Consider the following 24,834-nt stretch of genomic DNA (forward strand, 5'->3'; position numbering starts at 1 on the left):
GCCAGTGGGAATTCATAGAATCATAGAAAGGTTTGGGTTGGATGGGACCTTAATGACCATCCAGTAACAAACCTCCTATTCTGGGCACAGATAATTTCCATTAGACCAGGTTACTCCAAGCCTGGCCTTGGACACTTCCAGGGATGGGGCAGCCACAGCTTCTCTGGGCAATCTGTGCCAGTGCCTCAACACCCTCATGGTGTAAAATTTATTTCTAATGTCCAATCTAAACCTATTCCCTTTCATCATAAATGATGACTGGGATAAGGGAGGTGAGAGAGAAGTCAGGACAATATGGAGCTTTGTAGGATATGGACTGTGTTGATGTTTCTGTTGCTCACAGTTTTTGTTTATTCTCTCTTATTTTATGATGTGAAAATAGTTGTATAAAGAACATAAGCAGCCTTGGCAGCCTGGACTAGACTTTGACCCTCAGGACACTGGACCATGAAGAAAAACATGAGGCAGCTCTGTTGAGGGATGAGTGGGAGTGATAACTCCAACCTTTGTGCAATGAAATAGGCCAAGACAATGTGGGGTTTGCACATATGGGGGCATGCAGGGACAGGATGAGGGATAATGGGGTTAAATTGAAATAAAGTAGGTTTAGATTAGATATTAAGAAGAAATACTTTACTGTGAGGGGGGTTGCTTTGAGGAACCTCTTCTAGGGGAAGGTGTCCCTGCCCACATCAGCTGGGTTGGAACAAGTTGGTCGTTAAGGTCTCTTCCCATTCAAACCATTCTATGATTCCGTGATGGGGTATACAAATAAAAATTTTCTTGATGGTTAAAAAGCAAAAGGATTATTTCACTTAGCCCTACCTGAAATGTCTTTTATCTATTTATTTATTGTTATCATTGTGACAATTCTGGATATTCTGGATATCACCATAATCAGCAATTGCTTATTAAAGCAACCTGTACATTATCTGAGGACCAGCTGCCAGTGAGAGAGAACTTTTGAGGTCTTCAGCAGATTGTTACTTCCTTGCAGCGGGATCTGAAATGAAAGAGGTTTGTGCTCACATTAGCCATGACAGAAAGTATTACTGACTGGTGAGGTTGGATGTAAAGAGTTCATCAAGCTATCCGGACAGAAGGTCCTCACAGCAGTAAGGCACAACTGGATCATGGTCTCTGTAAAAAAGCAGCAAACAGATGGTTCCCTGTGCTGTGGGGATGGTCCTAGGAATAAGATGTTGCTAGGACAGAGATTTTGATTCTAACAAAGGAGCACACACTGAAGACACTGCTGTGTGCAGGCTTCTGTAAGGTTTTCTTGCCTGAGCTCATTACACGGGAAACTAAAGGGCACACCTCATAGAAAACAGGCACCATGCATGGAGGCAGATATTTTAGATGCAAAGCAGACAGGGACTGCATCTTTGAATGTTTCTTTTCTATTAGAACTGACCTGGTTTGCCTGTAACAGGATTGGGCTCATTCAGCATTTCTCCACACGCACAGCAGCTGCAGGAAAGTCTGTGAGCCCAGGAGAGTCTCCCAGCAGTAAGGCCTAATGGTAGACAATGGCTTACATCCATAACACTCTGTTCCCATTCTTTTCCCCCTGTGGGAAGGTGATCACACAAAAAACAAGCTGGGAATGGATCTGAAGTTGTGCTGCATCTTGTACCACGCATGGGAATAATGTAGCAATACACCAGACGGCTTGTGCACAGGATATTCCAGGGAGCATCACTGTTTCTAGGGACTTCCTTTGGAAATATTTATCTCAGAAGGAAGATATGGCTGGAAAACCAAACTGGAGTTTTATGTTCAGTGGCAGAAAGCAGAAAAAGTTGTTATTCACTCAGTGGTTACACACAGGTTAAAGAATGAAGCAGAGGGACTAATTAGTCTTGAATCTCAAATTAAACTCTCTTTCATGGGTTTGGGGTGAGGAATATTGTCAAAGGCATTTTTAATTGCCCAGTTACATTTGAAGGTGACTCAAGTTAACAACTATTTATACTTATCTTTAAAAATCAGGGTCTACATGAAAAGTGGGAATAACCCATTTGTTATCCGATCTGTTCATTTTTTTTTTTAATCAAAGTACCACAGTAAGGAGAACAAAAAGTTTAATCAAATCCTTTCTAACACATACTTTGCAATGAAGCTCTTAGAAGGGGAAATACGAGGTTTGGGAGGTGCATGAAATGCAATACTTTATAAACCCCCAAATTAATTGTTTTTTAAGAATGCTCACTAATTCACAGTGTCTGAGAGTCCAGAAGCAGAGGGTCCATCTCCGTCGTGCACCCAATGATTGTGTGTTCCTGGGCTGGTAACCCCACATAGGTGTAATGAGTTTAGGGTGTCCTGATGCAGAGGTGCCTTTGACACAGCAGTGCAGTGCTGCAGCCAAGAAGCAATGTACATGCCAGCACTCCATACACTCATTTACTTTTAGGATAATCTATAGTCTCATCCTAACTTTGAAAGTGTTATATCCGAGTCTCTAGTTTTCTATCTTTTAATATATTTTTAAATTATTTTTTTTTAGTACTTGCTATTTGTTCCTATTATCAAACAATATATTGGTATCAATAGACAGATTGATAATAATTTAATATTATTATTTATAATATTATTATCTTATTATGAATATCTTATTATGAATATCCATACTGTTGTTGGACTCTAATACTTCAATCAAGGGAATTATTCCGTAGTGCAAGATGCTGTACAAGCCATAGATTTTCCTTCTATAGTTTTAAAGAAGGTTAGCAAAATAAGATCTTACCAGTAAAACCAGATAAATTTTAATGAATTTTTTGTAATTTTTTTCTACATTTTTAACATGAAAAAGCCCTGTGACCATAACAGGAGATGCAATCGAACAAGTTCCAGGATCAATCAGACTTGAGAATGGCAGTTTCAGCTGCTGGTCAAATTTATCTTTGATCCACCAGTTGAAGCATTCCTAATCAAACTGTTCAGAATCTTTTTAAGCCTGTTTGACTCATCACTATTCATGAAGGTGAAATCATTTCACGTGCAAAATTAGAATGACCTACTTGATAAGCCTGTGATAAAAATGTAGCTGACTACAGCAGAGTAGCAGCTCTTGCACCTGAGAGATAAGTCAGACTGAAGGAGGTACTTCTTTCCCCTGGCTTGGAAGGTCAAGAAGGGGCAGAATTTGGGTGTGTCACCTTTCTGTAATAATGGGTGTATGCCTTCTTGTCTTGCTGAAATACATCTGGCAAAGAAAATGGATCACTTCTGAAAAAGTAATTCATTAATATTCATGATAGAAATTTATTTGGTATTTAGAATCATATATAAAGTATTTTTTCATAAGTCTTTACTGATAAAACAACAGAATTTGACATGGTTTTGAAAACAATTAACATGCACATTGAAGTAAATCTGCAGTGGTTGAGTTTCTTCCTTGATTTTTTTAAGGAATAATAACTGTCACATATATATTAACAAACCTACATGCATGCTAAACAGCCAAAATACTGCATCTGGTCAGAATAACACCTTTAATGTCCTTGACATTTTTTTTAAAATTTTGACTTAAAAAAAAATAAAAATACATAAGGGAACATCAAGATTCCATTCATTTCTGTGAGCCTAGGCTTGTTTTGTTTCCTTTATTAAGGACATGGAACATGTTTTCAAGGAAAATCCTGTTAAAAAAAAAAATAAATTTATTTTTCTCAATTTAATACCCCTGGAAATGAATATAATTTATTTTACTAGATTTGTAAATGTCAACTTCTAATAGCATATATTATGCTACATGTGTTCTAACACCCATTTCAGCAACCATATTTAATCTCTACTTTGCTCTGAACCAAACAAAAGCCACACAACCAAGTAGGAATTGCCATGGGAAATGAATTAACTTTGAGAAACATGTCCTTCCCTGTGTCTTAAAGGTCCTCTGGAGCTGTTTCTGTACTAAGGTTTATTGTCTGTGATTTAGCACATTTGCATCATACTAACATATTTTCATGATTTCTGGATCCTAATTAGCTCTTGTCATCCACCACACAATGAAAATATGTCCTAGTTTATTCAGTCGTATTTTGTATCCTTCATGGAGTTACAACTTGATTCCTGATCTCTTAATTGCATTTCTGAACTTTTAAGCATAAGACCAGCTCTACACAAATTGTCCTTGCCTCCAAAAAAAGAAAAAAAAGCAAAATCTTTCCATAAGAGAAAACACACAATTCTGATGCTCACAGGGCACGGTGACTTTGAAGTATTTGGTTTATGCCTCTCTCTTTTCAAACTTTTCTTTAGAAAATTGATGTGATTTTTCTATTAAAACCATTTTAAATTATGTCATTATAATAGTAATGATTTTTTTTTCCAGTTGTTTCCTGCAATATATTCAGGGAACAGAATCTCCCAATTCCAGCTAAGCAAGAGAGTCATCAGAGATAAAATTTAGAATAATAGAATCATTTTGATTGGAAAAACCTCCAAGATCATTGAGGCTAACTGAGCACTACCAAATCACCACTAAACCATGTCTGCAAGCACCATATCCAAATGTTTTCTGAACACTTACGGACATGGTGACTCCACCATTTCCCTGGGCAACCTCTTCCAATACCTGACTACCTGTTCTGTGAAGATTTATTTCCTGATATCCAGTCTAAACCTCCTCTGCTGCAACTTGAGGTTGTTTCTTCTTGTCCTGTTTCTTGTTACTGGGAGAAGTGACTGATCCCCACCTGGTTACTCCCTCTTTTCAGGTGGTTGTAGAGAGCAATAAGGTCTTGCCTGAGCCTCCTTTTCTTCAGGCTAAACACCTGCAGCTCTCACAGGTGCTCCTCACAGGACTTGTGCTCCAGATCCTTCCCCATCTCTGTTGTCCTTCTCTGGACACGCTCCAGCTCCTCAGCTTTTCTTGTTTTGAGGGGCCCAAATTTGAACCCAGAATTTGAGGTGTGGCCTCACCAGTGCTGAGAACAAGGGGAAAATCACTGCCCTGGTCCTGCTGGCCACATCTATTGCTGATACAGACCAGGGTACCACTGGCCTTCTTGCCCACCTGGGCACACTCTGGCCTCATGTTCAGTCACTGTCAACCTCAGGTCCTTTTTTGCTGGGCAGCTTTCCAGCCTCTTTACCCCAATCCCGAAGGACTACATGGGTTTTTTTTGTGAGACTCAAGTGCAGGGCCCAGACCTTTTTTTAAAATATAAGCAATCAAATGTAGCTTTTTTAATTCTTATTTTTCAAAATTTGGTGCCCAAGATTGCAAAGACATAAAGTACACGTGAGATTTTAATTGGAGTGGTGTTTAGTCACAAGAAGGGAGAGGTTCTGCCTCTTTGAGCTGATTTTCATCTTTTCTGTATCAGTTAAAAATTGAAGAGAGTTTCATCTGTGGATCCCATCTGAGTTTTAAAAACTTCTTTAACTCCTGGAATATCTGTGTTTCCCGTAACAAATTATCTTAGATGCATGACCTTATCAAAAGCCTTTTGAAACTCAAAATTGATGTTAAGCCCTATGGTTTGCACATCTCACCATAGCAGGAATGTGTTATCTGTTTCTTTGCTCTGCACATTCCATCTTGATGCACACGGAAATATGATCGCCATTTATGGCTTTTTATCTCTATCTATTATAAAGGAAACAAACAAAGCACTCTGGTGTTAAAAAAGGTATCAATTTCTTACTCCTGTCTCTGCCTCCCCGTTAGATTCTATATTGGTCTGAAATACTGGGATCTTTCTTCATCTTCTGTCCATTGAAATGTTTTGAGAGAATCACCTGTGGTTATTTAGCCATATAAAATAAAAGTCAAAGCCTACACTGTAACTGAGTAATGAGTGTGGAGCAAGTACAAAAATACAGAATGCTTCACTGGATATAAAGAATAAAAGAAGAAACAATAAGTATTGGAGAAATAATCAAAGTAATTAGATTTGAGTGCATTTTTAAGATATCCCATCTAACAATATAGTGGTCATGTTTCAGTGACAGCAGTATTTTTCTTTCTATAATGTTAATACAACAGATAACAACAGTTTCCTTCCTTCTTAGAGTCACTGACACCATAAATGTCTGCCTTCTTATCCACCTAGCTATCATTGGATCTTACTGCTTCTCTTTTCTGCTGTTATTTTTCTATAAACTCACCATAAAGTGACCTTGACTGTCCTTTTTAGAGTTTATCAGAATATTTTAAATTTTTAGTGTCCCCCAAACTGTTCCTTCCCTGCTTTTGTGTATTTGATTTGTTACCATCTTGAAAAAAGGTGACTGAGCTACTGGATTATTATAACTGAGACACTGCATTGACATAGTATTTATGCTACACATCTGACCTTTAGAGGGCCCATGAAAGCATCATCAGCTTCTCCTCTGGCTTTTTTTTTTTTTTTCTTTTTTTATTAATTTAGATGAGAGGTTTGGAGGGCACTTCAGTTTTATTATCTTTATTTGAAAGGTATTGGCCCATGACAGAAACGGATTTGAGCTGGATAAACCATGGCTCCTAGTCATATTGGAAGCTTTTGGACATGTAGTTCATATATCTTTCTTATACACAGGATTTATCTACATTTGGGATAAGGTAGAATTTTTCCTTCAATATTTAAGGGATTTAAAACAGTGGTGGTGACCTGAATTTTTTCCAACAATAAAGTCTAATTTTATAGGCTTCTATACTTTAGCCCCAATGGTATGAGAAAGCTGTTCTTGACATGTGTGAAATGAATATTTTTTGTGAGGAATTTCTACCAAAAATCTGGTTGCCAGTGACCCTGGACCATACAGTAATCCTGTGTTCAGCTAGTTATAAACTTATTCTGCTGTTGAAAACACAGGCTGTGAATAGCCTGATTTTAAAAATGACACACAAGATGAATAGGGATTAAAAACAGTTGCTCTCCTCTAACTCTGGAACCTGAGGACTGCTGGTGAATCAAGATGCTCTTGGTAGAGTCCTAATGGTTCCTAGGTTCCTCTAACTTACATTAGAGACAGCAGGTTTATTAGCAGAAGTTACAGGACTGCAATGTTTGATGTCCTTCCGTCTCTGTCTTTGTTCTGGAAAACCCCCTTGAAAAAAAATTATTTGATTGCACTGGTAAGTCAGAAGCCTTGGTCAAAGAGTGTATTAAAACTGGTTTTCTCTTTACCAAAGTGATTATTTAGGCCACTGATTTCATATCTGGGTGTCTCCATTCCAAGATGTTCCTGATTGCAAATATACAAATGCTACTAATGGTAATAAGGGGAGACTGAGGGAAGACCTCATTGCAGTCTACAGCCTCCTCACAAGGGGAAGCAGAGGAGCGGGCACTGATCTCTTCTCTCTGGTGACCAACAACAGGACTCACGGAAATGACCTGAAGCTGTGTCAGGGGAGGTTTAGGCTGGACATTAAGGAAAAGGTTCTTCACCCAAAGGGTTGTTGGGGACCAGAACAGGCTCCAAGTGGTCACAGCACTAAGCCTGACAGAGCTCAAGAAGCATTTGGATGACATTCTTGGGCACGTGGTGTGACTCTTGAAGATGGTACTGTGCAAGGCCAGGAGTTGGAGTGGATGACTCTTGTGGGTGTCTTCCAACTAGGATATTCTGTGATTCTATGATTAATGGGAAAGACCCTTCTATTCCCACTGACATGAAATGAGCTCTAGTTTTAATCAGACAGGCATTCTAAAGATTAATTTACCCCTGGATACCATCAGTCCTAGAGAGTATCAATTAAAATCCCAGAAATAAATAATAGTGAAAATTTACTAAAAAAATTTCTGAAACCTTTATTTCATGTACCTATGCTGTCCCCATGCTCTGAGTTGCATGAAAGTCTTAGCACTAATTCCCTCACTGCCTCTTGAATTTAAATGCTTTGAAAGATTCAGTTCATCAACCCAAAATGCAATCAGCTCAGCCAGTTAAGTGAACACAACAGAAAAATCTATACCATTTGCCATGCAAGGAAGAAACACTGAGATGGATTCATTAGGATCTGTCTTTCTTATGCCAACATGCTCAGTCAGAAAGCACATCCTGTTGAAAATTTAAAGGACTTCCTGATAACTTAATAACAATATGGAAGCTGATGCTCTCTGTCAGCAGGTTTAACACTGCAGTTCTCCATTAACTTCAAATTCCCTGGTATAAATTACTCCTCTAAGTTCCTCAGATCTTCGAAGCAGAGGGTCTCGAGATATGAAATCTCTTATAACTGGTGATGCCTTCTCTCAAGGAGAAAAAAAAAAAACAACAAACCAAAAGCAAACAAACCAGCTAAATTAATTCTGCTGTGCAGTATTTTTAGCATGAATGGACAGCAAAGGAACAATCTGGGGGTACCATGGATCATAATCTATCATGGTCAGGGTAATTTATTTCCAGATTTCCTGCACCACAGGTCAGAATAAAGAGGGAAATCTCTAATGAATGAAGGACTTTTTCTGTACCTGCTATCTTTAGTAAAATTCTCAGCATTTATTTACAAACCCCAGACTTCTGTCTGGAGCTGAGCATTTACCTAACTGTGTGTCCTCAAAGGTTTCTGCTCAGTTAATGAAGTGTGAATGGGTTTCAGTGGAGAGCACAGGGCTTTTTGTATTTAAGTTTTCCATGAATAAAACACTCTGGTCCAGATAAATGGGCATTCTAAATTAAAGATGCAGCTACTGTGTTGGATCATCTGGCCCACATCCTTCCAGCTCAGAAAAATAAAAAATGTTACCATAAGTTGTGAACTGTCTCTTTTAATGCATGAACTGGTTGTTGAGAGTCTTACTGATTCACAGAACAGCCTCTTCCCTAGTGCATCACTTCAGGGGTTGTCTGTATCCAAGTGAAAGTAATAGTGCAGTTACTGTGAGTTACAGACACTTACAGCAGAGTGTGCTGGCCCTCTTATATTTCTCACTCAAGATTCCTGGACTGTGCAAACAATACAGTCCTCCTGACTGTATTAGTCAGATTTCAAATCCCTGAGTCATGGCCTGTAACTATGTTAACAATCTAATACTGACAATAGCTGAAATTTTTATTTTTTCAGACTTCCTATATTGCATATTGAATTTTCCTGCTAATATGTATAAAGGTTTTTTCAGTTGTTGTTTGATTTTGTTTGTTTGGGGTTTAACTATTGTAATGTAACTGATGATCTTTGCATGATAGTTCCTCCTGAGACTCCCTCCTACAGACATTACCCATTCAGCACAGTCGGTATGAGATTTAGCCCAAGGTTAAGGAGCTTCCATGAAGAATTTTGTATATAGGAGTCTACATATGAGTGAGATGTCTAAATTCCCATTGCAGATCTAGTTTGCTGATTAGCCAGGATGGACTTGATTTTTCCCCCTCTTTTGCTCCTTAAGCAAAGACACTTAGTTCCATTTGAGATGTCATGTTGTAGCCAAGGCATCCAATTATGTGTTATATATATAGATCTGCTGAGAGATTTGCAACCAGGAGTGATAGCCTGTCCTCATGAACCTTGATCAAACCTAGATATGTAATCCAGTGCAGAGCGAGTTTCTGTGTACTGTTCAGACACCTACAGGTAGACATCTACGTGTAAGGGTCTTTAATTCTATCTGAACTCCATCCTAACTCTACAGTAAAAATAACAAAGAAAAGCTACATTTTTGATTAAGGTGGAATAAAGTTTTGTGTTCCCTTGAATAAAAAAAGATACATTTTCTTACCTAATCCCACAGTTTTAGTGTGCAAGTGCTTTACACGCACATACAGATTTTCCAAACAAGTCGGGAAAGATTTTTACAGGTGTGTTATGGTACAGCAACTGAGTTTGAAGAGCCTTCTGAAAACAGAGGTATGTTGAAGTCAGCAGGATTCACTTTGTATGTCAATAAGGTGTTGTGGTTTCATCCCAACCAGCAACCAAGCCCCACAAAGCCACTTGCTCACTCACCCACCAGCAGAACTGGGGAGAGAATGAGAAGGGTAAATGGGAGAAAATCTGTGGGTTGAGGTGAAGATGGTTTAGTAGGAAAGCAAAAGCTGAGCACACAAGCAAAGAAAAACAAATAATTAATTTACTGCTTCCTATGGGCAGGCAGGTGTTCAGCCACCTTCAGGAAAGCAGGGCCCCATCACATGTGGTGATGACTTGGTAAGACAAATGCCATCACTTCAAACATTTCTCTTTCCTCATTCTTCCTCCCACTTTATATACTGAGCATGACACCACACGGAATGGAATATCCCTTTAGTCAGCTGTCCCAGCTGTATCTCCTCCCAATCTCCCAGGCACCCTCAGTGTCCTTGCCAGCATGGCAGTACAGAAAGCAGGAAAGGCCTTGGCTCTGTGTAAGCCCTGCTCAGCAATAACAAAAGCATCTCTATATTATCATCACTGTGTTCAGCACAAATCCAAAACATAGTCCCATACCAACCACTGTGAAGAAAATTAACTCTACCCCAGCCAAAACCAGAACATATGGGTTCAGTTATCTAGACACTATGCAGAGCTGTAGTAGTTTAACCCCAGCCTGCAGTCAAGCCCCGAGCAGCTACTTGCTCACTCAGTCCTCCACCAGTGGGACTGGGGAGACAACTGGAGGACTAAAAGCTGGAAAACTCATGGGTTGAGATAAAGACAGTTTAATAGGGAAACCGAAAGCTGTTCACACAAGCAAAGCAAAACCAGGAATTAATTCACTGATTCTCATGGTCAGGGGGGTGTTCTGCGATCTCCAGGAGAGCAGGGTCCCATCGTGTGCAACGTCCTCCCACTCTTCCTTCTTTCCCCCAATGCTTTATGTACTAAGCATGAGAAATCATATGATCTGGAATATCCCCTTAGGCAGTCTGGGTCACCTGTCCTGGCTGTACCTCCTCCCAGCCTCCTGTGCACCCCTAAATTCCTTGCCATTGTGGCAGCACTAAGAGCAGAAAAGGCCTTGGCTCTGTATAAGCCCTGCTCAGCAATAACAAAAACATCTCTATGTTATCAACCCTGTATTCATCACAAATCCAAAACATAGTCCCATACCAGCCACTGTGAAGAAAATTAACTCTACTCCAGCCAAAGCCAGCACATATGCCCATCAAATATTCTTTGTACATATGCAATGAACACATGCAATGAACACAGAAATCAAAATGTTTGGCTTGGTTCAGGATTGTGTGTTGTTTTGTTTCGGTCTAATACTTTCCAAAAAGATTGTCAGAAGTATAAATCTGTTAGTTAAACAATTGCTGCTTTCCCAATGTACTTGAATCCATATTTTATATTAAAGTTGAGTTTTGTTTCAGAGCTGCAAAAACAAAGCTATTGTTTTAGACATTGTAAAGCACCTGGTTAAGCACAAGCCACTCATCATTAAGATCTGGTAGCATTCTGCATGTGCACATCATCTGGAAAAATAAACTAGAATTGAACAAACAAAACAAGCAACAAAGGAAAAAAACCACAAAAACTGAGGTGTAGGTTTCAGCAATTTACATCTCGTTCATCTTCAAACAGACTTAATGTGCTGTATTACAATCCAGCCAAATTACGTTCAGATCAGCATGAAAACGAATTCAGGTGCACTATGGGCTTAATTAAATATATAGAAAAGAGAAGCATCACCAATAGCAGAAGGGGGCACTAGAAACTAGCTGCTAATATTTTCTGAATCTGTTTCTTCTTTTACAATCACCTTAACATTTACAATATGTATTAAAAGAAATGCATGGTCTCATTTATTAACAAGTTACCCTTGAACCCTTTCTAAAGGTCTTAGTGGATGCACTTTGACGTGCATCTCACCTTCAGCCTTTACTTTTTGTAGCTGGTGTTTTTCAGCTGCTCTAAAGTTGCACAAGAGTTGGCCACCTGAGCAGGCCCAGCAGGGGTAATTGGACTGTACAGCAGCTTCCTTTTAGTAAAATGTGAGAGCGTGCTTGCAGTGATGTAGAAATAAAGTATTATCTTCCAAATAAAGCATTGTCTATTAACCCTGTAAAGGAACAAAAGCATTTAGAGTAAAGCGTAAATCAAACTGAAGGGCTGAAAGTTGGGGTAGTACTTGCACCTCATTGGAACTTCCCTTCAAAGTACTTGGAAAGTTCTCCAGAAGCAAGAAGGATCTCCATCTCCTCTCAGCATCAATATCTCCTTGTCTTTCCCATGGTAACTAGAATTTTTTCTATCTGTTACATTCAACTGGTTTTAACAAAGAATTCCAGTTATACCAAGACCTTGATGATTTTCAGTTTCCTTTGATTGCAAGCATGATCTTAGGAAAAGAAAACTTTTCCAAACAAGAGATATCCAGAAAACAGTGGCTAGCCTGTTATCCTAGCTGGTTTAGAGATAAAGCCGTGCAGACTTTTTATCCTGGTAATTATTTAAATTTCTTCAGCTTCGCTCATTTTGGTCATTCTCTGGCCCATCATCATTCAAACACAACAGGGAACTCTTCTTACAGTCCCAGTAGGCTCTCTAGCCTGAAAATCTTCTCTGAAATACATTTTTTCAATCTTTGTTCTTTGCTAATTTTACTTGCCACAGGACTCTGTCCCTTTGAGAAGCCATAGACAGACCTTTCCATGGGCCAACAGGTTTTATAGCCAGAGATACCTTTTTTATTTATTTTCTTTTGTCATTTGTTAGCCAAAGTAAGGAAGACCTCCCACCCAAGAAGGCAACATAAGATAAATTTCATATTTTGATGATCTTTTCATCTCTTACTTGGAGCAACCTGGTCTACTGGAAGGTGTCTGTGCCTAGAATAGGGGGGTTGGAACTAAATTATTCCAACCCAAACCATTCTAGGACTCAATGATTTTTGACTCTTTTGCTCTAGCTCAAATTTTCCATTATGCAATTTAAAGCCATTATGCCTTTTTTTTGAAGATGTATTCAGAAATCTTTCCTCTCCCAAGTGTCCTGAAATGTAATTAGAAAGGGAAGGAAATATGCCTTAAAAATTTATGTTGAGGGGTTATGGTGGTTGACATTGCAATTAGAGGTTAAGAAAATGCTAAAGGCAGGATGTCCTTTTAATGGTGGTTTGAATTCAGAGCTTTTTTCCTTCTTGGGTAGAAACAGGTATACAGGGACTAGGAAATGGATGCACGCAGGATCTGCTAAATGTGTTTCTAATTGTCTGAGTTTAATAATTGATAATATAGACAGAGCTTGCGAATTTTTCTTTCACATAAAAGATAATTGTGCCTGAGTATTGCATAGTCTGAAATTAAATGTGTTAAGTGCTCTGGGGACTAGCATGTACGTGCTATGAAAGATCAATCCTCTTGATCAGAAGAAGTTAGAACATGTAACAACTTTTATTTATTTGGATTGTAGCAGCATTCAGAGAGCTAAAGCGCAGCTGGTGAGCCATGCTGACAGTTGATGTCCATTCTTTTCCCCATAAGGAGGCAGTGAAACCTACCCTGATTCTTCCTTTCTTCTCATCTGAAAGTTCAGAACAGGACCTCTGGCCTTCCAGGCTACTCCCTCTAAGGTGATCTGCCTTTCTTTCATGCAGACCTCTCTTTTATCCCCTTTCTGTCAGTATTCTTGCACCTCAGGGATGCAAAGAAGAGGCAGGAACAACTTCTTCAGGTTTTTCCTATTTTCTACTTCAATTTGGAGGAAGAAGAAGGAGGTTTCAAGGACTGAGAGTACTAAAGGGCACAGGGCATATAAATGGTGTCTTAGGAGAGTATAAGATCCTAAAAGCTTGGAGAAAACAGAAGCTATGAAAAGACAGCAAGGGAGGAGAGGTGAAAGCTGCTCACTGGGGGAATCTTCTGGGAAACAGAGGTTAGAGTGCATCACAAGGAAAAGATATAAATTTATGCTGAAATATGATGAATGAGCAAGATAAGGAAGTGGGCAAGAGAATGAAGGAAAAGAAGAACAGAGAACACTGGGTATGTCAGATCCTTAGTCTGTGCCTTAAAGGTCAAATAATCATCATTAAAAATATTTCATAATCTTTACATATGTATAGAAAAAGAGATGAAACTCATGGGCCAGTAAAGTAGGAAGAGTCTAGAAAACAGATAGAAGAAGTGAAAGGCTGCAGGATATATTAAAACCTTTTTTTTTCCTTTTTTTATAGATTTCCAGAAGAAGACATAAATGTTCAAAAAACTGTTGTGACTGAAACAGAAAAAAATGTACTTTCACAATATTCTGGCTGCAGTGACAGTGCAGTGGCTGTACTTTCAGCGACATTCTGGCACAGGTAATTTGGAGCATTCCTTGTGACCGCAATGACTCCCTGCAGTGGGCTTTGGTGATGGGCTGAAAAGGGTAACCAGTGACAAAAACAATCCTGAATGTTTTCCATGGTGGATGCTAAGCACAAAGATAATTTTGTGGGTCCACCTTTATTGTCATTTTTTGTTTTTCCTCTAGGGGAAGCAGCAAGACACAACCTTCTGGAAGGCAAAATGCAGCTCTGCTTTCCCAGTATTCTTCTCTGGGTTTTGCAAGACTGTGCTCTTACATCACCAAATAGGCAGGCAGTGAAGGTTTAGGAGATGGGTTGGGTTCTTCTGGGTTTGTTTTGTAATGACGATTTTATATACCAGCCTGAACAGGACAAATAATACCATGCTGGCAAATCTTCAAGTGTACCCACATTGAATGCTTTCATGTGTTTGAAATCACAAGCTTTCATCTCTCACTCAACAGCACAACAGTCTTTAATGTGTGTGGTCAGGTGCCTGCAATAGCTTTCTTTCAAGGCAGAGAATAAGCACTCCAGAAAATTTGACACAAATCCTATGCACAGGAGTAACTTGGGATGGAAATGACCCCTCTGTTGCATTTCTGCACTAAAACTGGCTTCATGTAAAGATTTCTCACCCTGTTCACACTCCCTTCCAAGCAAATCAAACAATTCAGTGAAGCACAGGAAACTGCATGCCAAATAATAATAATAAATAATAAATAATAATAATAGCTGTAATTATGATGATAATCATCCTTAATTTCTGTAAAAATCATAGGCAAAAGCTAACCATGAAATTGTAAAATTAGAATGAAATACACAATGCTTAATTTAAATGGAAAATTGACTCAAGAAAAGCACTTTTCTAGTAATGAGAAAATCTGTGTAAAACTACGTCAGTGTAATAAAGGACACTGGCAACTGCATAGATTCTGATAGTGAAGATAAACAGCGGTGAGCCACAAGATGATTCTAAAGCATGGATTAAAAAAAATCACTATCATGTTATAACAGAAGTATATGATATTTGAAATGACTAATTTATGAAAATTTAATAGTCATTAAAGCAAATCTAGAAATAAAACAGTGCTAGGAAGATATTTATGTTATATTAAAGAAATGCTCACAAAATGCTTGTGAAGGCTTACTAAATGGGTAATCAATTGCAAAAGACTGCTCAATTCTCTTCTTCCTTATTCATATTAGAGCCTTAAAAGACCATTATGATTCTTAGATCAAAAAGATCTTCAGATCATTGGTTCCTTTTTTTGAGAGAGTATCCCTTTTTCCGTTCTTGAATTAGTCCCAAAGGTTGCTGGTCTTACAAAATTGAGTATAGAGAATATTTGCTTTGATACAATGTCATAAACTCTATAAATAATTACCCTATATTTTCAAATAAAAAGTCTCTTAAAATAAAGGACTTCATACTTTCATTTTTAAAAAATGAACGTGATCTATTATGAAAATTCAGTATTTTTTTTCAAGAAATGTTTCAATAGAGGAGACCAAGATATCTCTTGTAAAAGTAAATTTCCAAACAAAAGCGCTTTTTGAACTTGGGTTCTAATAGCAACACTCCTTCTATATAATTTATTTACTTTCTATATAACTTACTAGTTGTATATGACCGAGAAAAATCCTCTTATTTAGCTCATTAAAGGATGAATATGGACAGGTCAATATTAACTAACTGGGGGGAAAAATTATCTTCTTTTTTTTTCTTTCTTTCTTTCTTTTCTTTCTTTTCTTTCTTTCTTTCTTTCTTTCTTTCTTTTCTTTTTTTCTTTCTTTTCTTTCTTTCTTTCTTTTCTTTCTTTCTTTCTTTCTTTCTTTCTTTCTTTCTTTCTTTCTTTCTTTCTTTCTTTCTTTCTTTCTTTCTTTCTTTTCTTTCTTTTTTCTTTTTTTTCTTTCTTTTCTTTCTTTTCTTTCTTTCTTTTCTTTCATTCTTTCTTTCTTTTCTTTCATTCTTTCTTTCTTTTCTTTCTTTCTTTCTTTCTTTTCTTTCTTTTCTTTCTTTCTTTTCTTTCTTTCTTTTCTTTTTTTCTTTCTTTTCTTTCTTTCTTTCTTTCTTTCTTTTCTTTCTTTCTTTCTTTCTTTCTTTCTTTTCTTTCTTTTCTTTCTTTCTTTCTTTTCTTTCTTTCTTTCTTTCTTTCTTTCTTTCTTTCTTTTCTTTCTTTCTTTCTTTCTTTCTTTCTTTCTTTCTTTCTTTCTTTCTTGTCTTTCTTTCTTTCCTTTTCTTTCTTTCTTCATTTTTCCTTCCTTCCTTCCTGCCTTCCTTCCTGCCCTCCTTCCTTCCTGCCTGCCTTCCTACCTTCCTGCCTTCCTACCTTCCTGTCTTCTTTCCTGCCTTCCTTTCTTCATTTTTCCTTCCTTCCTTCCTGCCTTCCTTCCTGCCCTCCTTCCTTCCTGCCTGCCTTCCTACCTTCCTGCCTTCCTACCTTCCTGTCTTCCTTCCTGCCTTCCTTCCTTCCTTCTTTCCTTCTTTCCTTTCTTTCTTTCCTTCCTTCTCTTTCTTTCTTTCTCACTTTCTTTCTCTCTTTCTTTCTCTCTTTCTTTCTACAGTTTTTGCATCTATGTAACACAGTTCTGATATTCATGTGTAAGTTTAAAAAAAATCAAATCAGGCTAGATAGGTATTAAGACAAATGACTGTAACACAGGCAATGAAAAAACCATACCTCATGAGAGTGTGCTGAAAGAATTGGTATATTTAGCATAATAAAACAAAGACTGTCAAGGAATATAATTGTAATCTATAAATATGTCAGGAGAGTAAACATTAGTGAGAGACAAGTACTGCTAAAGGACAATGTTTTTACATAGCTACTGTAAAATAGCTATGAATAGACAGATACTGAAAGTTAGGTGTGGATTCCCATGGAAGAAATGAGACTTAACATTCTGGTAAGAGTATTATGGTAAAAACATTGGGAGTTTTATACTGAAGATATTAGGTTTACATAAGGGAACACATGATACATGCCTGAGAGAGAAAAGCACTGGTCTTAGGGGCCCTTGAAGTCCCTTTTCCAATTTTCCAAGCTTCTTTTTCAAAATGTTAGAGAATTATGATCTTTTATCTGTTGGATTGTCTTTAACTAGATTGAGGAGTGTAGTGACTAACAGCTGTGGTTCCTGCTCTCATGTACTGAGAATAAAAGGGTGGTTTCAGAATCATTTAAAAGCTGAAGAGGACCATATTCCAGTCCAAATTCAACTCTTCAGCCACAGCCTGCATAGCCTTGATCATCATCATCACGTATTATGAAGTTTCAAAAAGCAAAGAAATCACTGATTTTTGGTGGAGAGTGCTGCCCTCACTCTATGCTAGTGACCCTAATTAAAAATTTATTCAATGATTTTTACAAACTCAGCAAATTACTTACAGGATTCACCAAACTTCAGCTGCATCTGATAACTTTTCGTTTGGACAGGGCTACCAGTGCTCCATTAACCCTCTGTTCTGTGCTGTAAGGCACTGATGGTACTTTTTGTGTGAGTATAGTGAACCTTCTTCATAATGCAGAAAGCAAGATAGGGGTCTGCAGGTCCTATCTGAATGTTTTAATAATACACCTCCTTGGTTAGACTCACTCCTAATGCCACCTGTGAAGTGGGTTACATCTGTAAGATAGATTTTTCAGACAAGAAAAAAAAAAAGGCATTGCAAAACTTTTTAGTCATTAAATTGAATTTCTTCTTCTTGGCACTGAAGCAAGATCCTTAGGCAGGAGGAAAAAAAAATTATAAATGAAATAAATCAACAGCTGAAGATAATCACAAGTCACGTGCAAATAAATGTCCTTTTTCAGAGAGAGTCTTTAATAATGACATTCACTCAGATTTCAGCAGGCACTCAAAAGCAGCATAGGAGTCTTATTAAAAGCAATCACCAGTTTTTTACTCATCTCACTGAACACTCTTCACTTCAATGAGCTTCAGTTCAGTCCAATTAGTCAGTGCAATTTAGTTTCTTCAATGCAAGTCGCTGGGTTTTAATTGAGTCAAATTAGGCATAAATCAATAAAGGCGATTCAAACTAATTGTCTTCTATACAAATCAATAGGATTCAATAGAAATCGATGAAGGTCTTATTCATTCTAATGACTGACCTGTTCCCCCTCTTCAGTTGGTATAAAAGGAGTCCACACATTGTTCAGTGTGGGGTTTCTTGACAAGTATATCTCTTTTAGCGAGGGAATATAAATCATTAGGGAAAGTATGGAGAAAAAGATATGTAACTGGGTTATCCTTCCCTCATTTCTGACTCTTCTACCGTGAATTTTCTGCAGTGAAATCTTCTCTTTCAGATTATGCACAGGATTGAATACATGTGCAAATTTAGATATACCTCCATGAAAACTAAGCTATGCAGTCACAGAACTTAAAAAAATTGGTGGATGTATTTTCTGTGATTCACAATATTGATTTTTACCCTGGAAATTTCTCCTGATTTTAAAATGTGATTGTTCTAAAATGCGAAATGTGTCATTAGCTGTGTGTTTATCTGCTTAGCTGAACTGACAGCAACCTCCTGAGGTGTCAGTCCACAGAGTAAGAAGTCTTCCAGTAAAGACCTTATTACATGGGTTTACAACATCTATCACAAAGCAAGCCTTGCTATAAATAGAGTGGGAACAGTATACACCATGATAATTACAGGATCACAGAATCACTGAGTTCTGTGCTGGTTTTGGCTGGGATAGAGTTAACATTCTTCATAGCAGATCATATAGTGTTTTATTTTGGATTTGTAACAGAGATGGTACTGACAACACAGTAATGTTCTAGCTCTTCAAACACTGTTCAGCAAAAGCTCTGCACAACCTCTCCCCATGTTTGAGCATGCTCAGAGTTCAGAAGTGTTTTGTTTGGTTTTATTTTTGCATACAGAGGGGATTTAGCGTACTTTTATTTGTATCCATTACCTCTTCTCCTGTCAGTGGGCTTTACTGGGAAGAGTCTGGTTCCTTCTCCTACATTCCTTCTCATCAGGTATTTATACACGGTGCTAAAGTCTACACGAGCCCTCTCTTTTCCTGGCTAAACAGTCCCACCCTTTCCAGTCCTTTCTCATATCATAAATAACAAGAATAACTTACATAGCATTTGTGAGTATCTTTTCTACAACTATATTTCTGACTTGTGTTTTTGAATCCAAAATTTTCCTTTCATAATTGGCATCCAATACTCATTAAAGACTGTATCCTTAGGAAAATAGAAAGCAGAAGGCATATAACAAAGGAAGTTCCTTTAGGTTTTCATTACAGATGATTAAGCATCCTTTGTATGTAGGATATTCCTAAATCTGTATGACTCCTCAGAAGGCAAGACTTGATTGTTTGAACAGTCTAGTCTAGTGAAAGGTGTCTCTGTCCATACAAGGAAGATGGAACTAAATGATCATTTATGTCCATTCTGACCCAAACCATTCTATGATTTTACGATCCTTAGTGACTCTTGGTAAAGAGTGTGATCTGATACCCAACACAGTTCAGGATCACTTTGGAAGTCATACTTGCCATGGAACGCAATGATTAGTGGCTTAATTTGCAAGGAGCAGAGGTACTACCTTGATTTGAGATTAAAAATTATGTTAGACTTTTTTTATTTTTTATTTTTTTGATACATTGACTAATATTCATTTTACATGTCCATAACACTAGTGTTTTTGAAGAAGATACTTTTACAATTGCATGAGAGATAACAGTGTATGTCCTGGGCAGTTTTCAAAGCTTGGAAATAGAATCTAAATGTAGATTTCAGCATATAGGTACAGCATGGTAGATTGCTCCATTTTGGGCAGCTTAACCCAAAATGCTTTATTTTCATTTACTTTATCTACATATTACATGAAATCAGCATTTAGCAAACACTAAAAATACCCTTGATGTCAGTTAGATGTTTGACATAAATTAATTTAATTAGCCTTATTCATAAAGACTAAAGTTGTCCTGACACAGAATTGAAACAGGTTTCGAGTGCAGAGATCTGTCATATATGTATGTATAATATATATATACGTATATATAACAAAAGCACAAAACCACCTTTTTTTTAAATGTGTGAAGATGTAGTTGGATGGATTCTTGGACAATAGTAAGACAAGGACAAATATTTTAAAAAGTTGCATAATATCCTAAACGGTTTTAAAGCTTGAAATAAATTAGAATATTTTCTGGTGTACTCAAAGTGAAGTCACAAGTGGAAATGAGATGAAAATTTCTGCCCTAAGGTCTCATAAGAACAATAAAGCTTTTTCACAAATTTCTACCCACCTGTACATCTCCAATTTCAAACAAAGTCCCTTATTTTCCATTATATAAACACTTCTTTGTCCTGGATTGTTCTTGCTCATGCTGTGTAGTAACTATTTCAGTGTCTCTACTGATGTCAACAGCTTTATAAGAGATTAAAATACCACCTGATTTCCTGCAGGGATCATGTTATAATCTAAATATGCACATTTAAAAGTAATGTTCAAGTTATTATGATTTCAATGCCTTTTAGGATAAAAAATGTAAAAGTTCTCTTGTTGTTGGTTTTTTTTTCTTATTTCTTCTGTGAGACATATTTATTAAGAAAGGGGAAAAACTGATAAAAGTTTCATTTCATTTCAAGTGCAGCCATGGTTTATGAGTCTATTATCAATTTGTAATGATTCTGTAAAGTGGATGCTCAAATGCACAACCCAGTGGAGCTAAACAGATGTGGAGGCAATATTGTACCTAAATATTTCTTGAATTGATGGATAAACTGAAAATAAAAATGAAAATTAAAAGAAGACACAAATTATACATGACTATATATTTCAAGAATGCACGTAAATTTGGAAAAAAGAGCTGAAGGAACAGCATAACAAAATCAAATAAAGGTTTTATTGAAATACCATGACAAGTCATCAAATGCATGATAAGCATTTTTACACCATATAAATGGGGTTGTCAAAGGGACAAAGGGACAGAAACCAGAGGTTTCTCAGATCCCCATCCTGCCTGAACTTAAACACTTCCAAGGATGAGGCATTCACAGCTTCTCTGGGCAACCTGTTCCAGTGTCTCACCACCTTCACAGTAAAGAATGTCCTCCTGATATCTAATCTAAACTCACCCTCTGTCAGTTTGAAGCCATTTCTCCCTTGTCCTGTCACAACATACCCATGTTAAAAGTCCCTCTCCATCTTTCTCGTAGGCTCCCTTCAGGTACTGGGAAAGCCACAATAGGTCACCCCAAAACCTTCTTTTCTCCAGGCTGAACAATCTCAATTCTCTCAGTGTTTTCTCGTAGGGTAGATGTTCCGTCCCTCTGATCATCTTGGTGGCTTCCCCTGGACTTGCTCCCAGAGTCTGGTGTCCTTCCTGTGCTGGGCCCCCAGAGCTAAATGAAGTATTCAGTTTTGTCACTGTCACTTCTGCCTCCTTAAATTTGCCTAAAAGTTAAGAGATTGTGTGCAGGTAATCTTGGAAGGGTGGAAAGTATCAATCAACCAGAAGGAAGGGTGGGAAGGGGGAACTTTCCAAATTTCAGTCTTTCAAAGCAGGGTGTTTCATGACACCAGCAAACATCACAGTTGTCCATTATTTCTTTCCAGTGTTTTCTTGAGTTGTCTTGTAGTCTGATGTCTTTTGGGTGTGAGCCTGCTGACAGTTTAGACACGGTGAGGGTCTGAGGTGTGTGAGAGTAGGTCTATGACATTTGTTTGGAATGCTGGTGGATAAGACAGAGGGGAAAAGTTGGCACTTACTCTTTGAAAGAATTGTCCCTCTGTTCCCTGTTTCATAAAGGAAGGGAAACAGAACCCAAGTGTCTGAAAATAGGAATGGAAGTAACTTCCTGAAAAAGTGAAAGGTTGCCATACCTAGAATTGGTAGAGGATTTAAAAAGAAGGCTTAGACTAATGACTGAAGGATCATGGATAGACCAAATCCACATATTCTCATTACTTATTTCTGTTTTATTGTCCCCATATAGGTTAGTTTTTTAATAAATAATAGTAACAAAGTTTCTGCCTAATGTCTTAATCCCTTCAATAAATTTACCAGTTCTTTAGAGAAGATCTAATTTCTGTAGTGACCAAACCAAGGGAATAGGGACAATTTGGCTGATGTGAGCATAGATATTTTTCTGGACCTGTGGCCTGAAAGTGATACATACAGCATTGCAAAGTAACTCCTGCCCGCCTCTGAACCCAAATTACTGCCAGGGCCTTGCAAACTATAGATCTCATACATTCAGTCTGTTTCCTTCTCATCCTTTTTACAGCTGAATCTATGCAGAGGGGTACAAGGTATGAAGTATGGATTACACAAAGCCAGAATTTCCTCAGTTAACTCATTTGGCTTTTTCCTCAGTCTTTTTTTTTACATTTCAGTGGAACAAATGGGATGATCTGGACTGCACAGCAGTCAACAGAAGATATTTGTTTGAATTCTGATTTTGGCAAACATTCCTATGAATGTGGCTTGGGGATATAAATGGTGTCTAGTAAAGCCAGCTGTATTTTGTTAGGGTCACCTCCAGTGGTGGTAATCGAGCCAGCTCCGTTTAATAGCTCTTTAATTTTCTTCCCCTTCAGTGTCACATTGAATCAAAAGTTCTCATTTTTATTTTCTTTATGCTTTATTTCAAAGCTAAATGGACTGTACATATTACTGGTCTTAATCCTTCATGGAACTAGTGCAAATTGACATTTTCCACATCCCAGGGTAAGACAAAGATTAATTAAAACATCATGCTGGCCCATTATCCTCCTTTATAATTTTGTTTCTAATTCCCATGAATTTTAAGCTAACTTCAAAATTATTCCTCTTCCAAATATGAATAAATCCAAGCATCAGACCCTCAAAAAAGCCCCAAAAAACCCCTCAGGAGACCCTCATCCATTAGTAATATGCATGACCAAGTGATGATAGGAAATTTCCCAAGCCATCCAGTTCTCTAGCAAATCCCAGGCCGGTTTTGCAGAGTTCAGATAAATAAAGATGAATGCCCAAACTTCTAATTGCTCATCCAATTAAAGACTGTGAATCATAGTCATATCCATCTTAAAGGATTACCAGGAAGAAAAAAAGCAGTGGAGTTGTGGGGAAAGATGATTGGAAAATCACTCTAAGGCTCCCTGTTTTCAATATATTACAATTTCATCTTTTATGGAAAGATACTATATTAGTTATTTGTGTGTCTGTTTTTGTGTGTCTTCTCAACAATAACAAACAGACCCAAAGGAATAAGTTAATTTGAAATGGAGGCTTTCACAATAAGGCCCTCTCTCTTGAGGAGAATTGAGGAGGTAGGAAAGGATGATGAAGAAATTTTCTGTTGTTGTCTCTGACTTTTGCCACTTTCACTACTGGCCATAACTTCGAGGAAAATATCTTTTGTTTTTGGTAATTGTTATTATTAAAGAGAGAAATTAGGTATACTAGAAAGAACAGAAAAAATGAGGGAAGTAAATAAATGATCCTTACTATTTTGGAGGTTGAATTCTAAGTATATTCAATTCAGAACTGCTCGAAGTTTGAATAATTACATATTAAATATCTTGCCTTTATGTTTTCCTTTAAACATCTGACTCTACTACACAAATCTTTGTTTTTACTGTTTATAGGATTTTGTGCATTCTTAAATACTCAACAAACAGTCTGGGGCACCATCTAGCCACCTTTCCAATACCACCTAAGATAAGACCCTTACCAGGATGTGGCAACATCTCCTTTCCTGATTAGGATAAGTCCAACAAGCTCCATGCTGGGGGAGGACTCAGAGTGTCACAGCGCTGCTTCTCCTCTAGTAACCGTGGGCAGATGGAGAAAATACAGATGTGGACACTATGACCAGGGTAGCAGAGAGCTGTAAAGGTCACAGGTTCATCTCTGCCACATTTCTTGGGGACACAGGTGGTGCTCATGTGTTTTTGTCTTATTTTGGTTTTGTTTCTTTCCCCCTACTCCTGGTCCCATCACTCGGTCCATTGCTTTACATATCCACAGATGAGTGGTATGTTTTCTCTCTGGCTTCACACTGCATAAAAGGAACACAAAAAAGGATCTTTGTTCCAGTGAGGAAAGGAGGAGTGCAGTGCAGTACACTCTCTTGTAGCTTGGCACAGAATTAGAATTCACCTTTCCCATGTGCTCCTACCGAGTCCAGTTGCAGGACGTAATGCCAGCCTTATTATTCTTCATGAAAAATCCAGCACACAGTTATGAAAATCCAGAGGCAGTTAAAATTTATTATGTTTTCTTTAGTTTTTTTCACCAAAAGTTTTATTTATTCACAGACTTGTCCTTTCCAATAATTCTTACTGTCCTACTGTATTAGTCTTTCATTTGTATGAATTGTCATCCAGCAGCATTATCACATTATGCTGTTATTAAAAGTTAAAGAATGTTATAATTAGTTTAGAACAGAGAATAGAAGACGTAATTCCGATTGTGCTCACATTACGCCTGTTGTAAATGTATGTGCTGAACTGGATTGAATAATACAATTATACAAGATTTGCTGACATGTAATTATACTCTCCTGACAAAAGTCAATTTATACATCAATTTTTAGTGTTTGAATAACTGTTTCAAAATACATTGTTGTATTAAAAACCTCTATAATCAGGAAGTCATGAGTAGGAGAAAAAAATATAAATTATTTCATAGTATTTTTAATATATTTCCTGTAC

Source organism: Myiozetetes cayanensis, unplaced genomic scaffold (genome assembly GCF_022539395.1).
Source record: "Myiozetetes cayanensis isolate MyiCay16 unplaced genomic scaffold, myiCay2020 scf1, whole genome shotgun sequence".
NCBI lineage: Eukaryota > Metazoa > Chordata > Aves > Passeriformes > Tyrannidae > Myiozetetes > Myiozetetes cayanensis.